General features: G+C 38.8%; 1 pseudogene; it reads left to right on the forward strand.

Moving 5' to 3' along the window:
- The first annotated feature begins 482 nt into the window (after positions 1 to 482).
- Positions 483 to 1,570, forward strand: LOC131275125 (olfactory receptor 1A1-like; annotated as a pseudogene).
- The last annotated feature ends 1,009 nt before the right edge of the window (positions 1,571 to 2,579 follow it).

Here is a 2,579-nt window from a genome sequence, read left to right on the forward strand (position 1 = left end):
ATGTCTTAATAGGTTGCATAAATGGATGAGTGAACAGGATTTATCCAAGAGCCTAACAAAATGTGTAGCACATGGAATACGGAAAGTTAATTATTTCTTAGAGGATTAAAACCTAGATGTTGCACATTGTGTGTCCTAGCTATGGCCCACTGGGTGGACTGGGGGACAGTGTAGACTACAATGTAGACCACTGCCCATGTGTTCAGCAGTGCTCCAAAATGTATGCAGAGGTGCAGTGAATATGCCACGATGATGGAAGAGGTAGTGGATGTGGGAGGAGGGAGGGTGAGGGGGTTGGGGATATATGAGGACCTCATACTTTTTGAATGAAACATTAAAAGAAAATAAAAAGAGAGAGAAAAAAAAGAAATCCCTAACATCAAAACAAAACAACCTAGATGTTTGGGTAATGGTTCTGGGGAAGCAGATAATGGCCATCTTTGATACACAGAATGTTGATTTCTACACTTGCATGTCCAGGGATGACTGACAGTTAGTCCCACTGACCAACAGGGATTTATTCCCCATATAATGTCTCTGTCAGGATTTACTGAATGCAGGAAGAGAGAAAGTTGATCACTAGAGTCAAAAAATTACTCATAACAGAGTAATTTCACTAATAATTCTGTATTTCCCTCCATTTTCAAGCTGAAGAAGCCAGGAAGAAGGAAAATCAGTCCTCTACCCTCTATTTCAGCTTCCTGGTAGTTAGCAGTCAGCAGCCACAGGAAGATTCCTTCTTTGTCCTCTTTCTGTTCATCTATGTCATCATAGTGATTGGGAACTTGCTTATTTTTCACTCCAATGTTCACCTTCACAACCGCATGTACTTTTTCCTTGCCAGCCTCTCCTTTGTTGACATCTTTTCCTCAACCATAACCATCCCTGAGATGCTCACAATCTATGTCTTGGGGAGCAGAGTCAACTCCTTTAGGGAATGCATAACACTGATGGATTTCATGCTTGCTTTGGCTAACACTGACAGCTATCTATCTCAGCTGTGATGGCATATGATCATGCTGTGGCCATCAGCCACCCTTTTCATTACCCAACAATTATGATACTTTTCCTGTTTGTGCTTGGATAGGGTAATTGGAATCTCCATGTCCCTCCCCCATACTCTGCTCACAGTCAGTCTGTCCTTCTGTACCAAGTAAGTGTCCAATTTTTACTGCAACATTAGCACTTTGCTCAAGTTGCCTTGTTCTGACACCCACTTTAATGTGTAGATGATGTACCCAAGGGTTGGTATTTTCTCCATGCAATTAATATGCATCATCATCTCTTATGTTCAGGTCTTCTACACTGTCTTACAGGTTCCACCAACCAAGGGCATGCTCAAAGCCTTCTTCACCTGTGGTCCCACCTCAATATTGTTTCTTTGTATTGAAGGACTGTGATGGGCAGGGATTTCTGCCCTCTGACCAGTTACAGCATGAAGGATACAGTGATAACTGTGATGTTCATAGCAGTAACCCCAATGCTAAATCCTTTCATCTATAGTCTGAGAAACCGGGACATGAAGGCTGCCCTGGGGAAGCTCTTCAGAAAGAAAATGTCCTCACAGTGAATGTGAGGTCATGGATTAGACACTGCAGTCCACGGTTAGGATGCACATGAGAGTCCAGCCCCCAAATCATCTCACTCCAAGAAACCAGCATTCATTTTTCCAGCCAGAAAATACCACTTCTGAGAAATCCTCTATCAGTTTGATGAGACCTCAATCTTAATGAAATGACCACTGTGTGCATTATTGCTCCTTTGGCAGAAAGGCAGCACGAGAACATTGGGTTCATGTTGCAGCTGTGCTAGCAGAGTAGAGTTTGGAAATTCTCACCTTTGTCTTCCACATCTTCGTATTATGACAAAAATATCTGCTTCCTCTCACACTATTATAAGATCACATCAGGTTGTGCTTTAAAGGATGCAAATCACCATTTGAATGTTGATTTTCACCATTTGTTTTAGTTTCTTAGACTGCTTAAGTAAATACCATAAAATAGATCTGCTTAAATAATGGGTATTTATAACATACAGTTTGAGGGTGAACAAATGTCCAAATCAAGGCATCAAGATGATGCTTTTATTCTGCTTTTATTCTGGTGACTAGCCCTGATTATGTACATCGTAGTTCCCAAACACAGAGAGTTAATCCAGCAGATCAAAAAACACCTTCTAAAGGAGTCTACCACCAATGATCTGATTTTATTCCATGGAAATTATAAATGTTTAAAAAATGTTTATAATATATAACTGATTGTTCATAAATCTCTTCCTTCCAAACAGAATAATGATTTAGAGTTGTATGGAGTGAATTTTAGAACAGTATACAAGTTTTGCCATTATGTAATCTTTTTAATTACAAGTCAAATATAGAATTATTTTCTATACATAATGCACACTGCCAAGTGTATGTCCATGGATGCTGAAAGATGACTCTGTTTACTTTTTAATGCTTTTTGAGACCCTAAAAAAACAAGGATAAGAACAATATAATTAACAAGGATTTGATTATAAATGCAACTGGTTCTTTTTTTTAAAAAATTATTTATTTTTTAAATTACATTAAAAAAAAATGA

This window comes from Dasypus novemcinctus, chromosome 21 (genome assembly GCF_030445035.2).
Source record: "Dasypus novemcinctus isolate mDasNov1 chromosome 21, mDasNov1.1.hap2, whole genome shotgun sequence".
Taxonomy (NCBI): domain Eukaryota; kingdom Metazoa; phylum Chordata; class Mammalia; order Cingulata; family Dasypodidae; genus Dasypus; species Dasypus novemcinctus.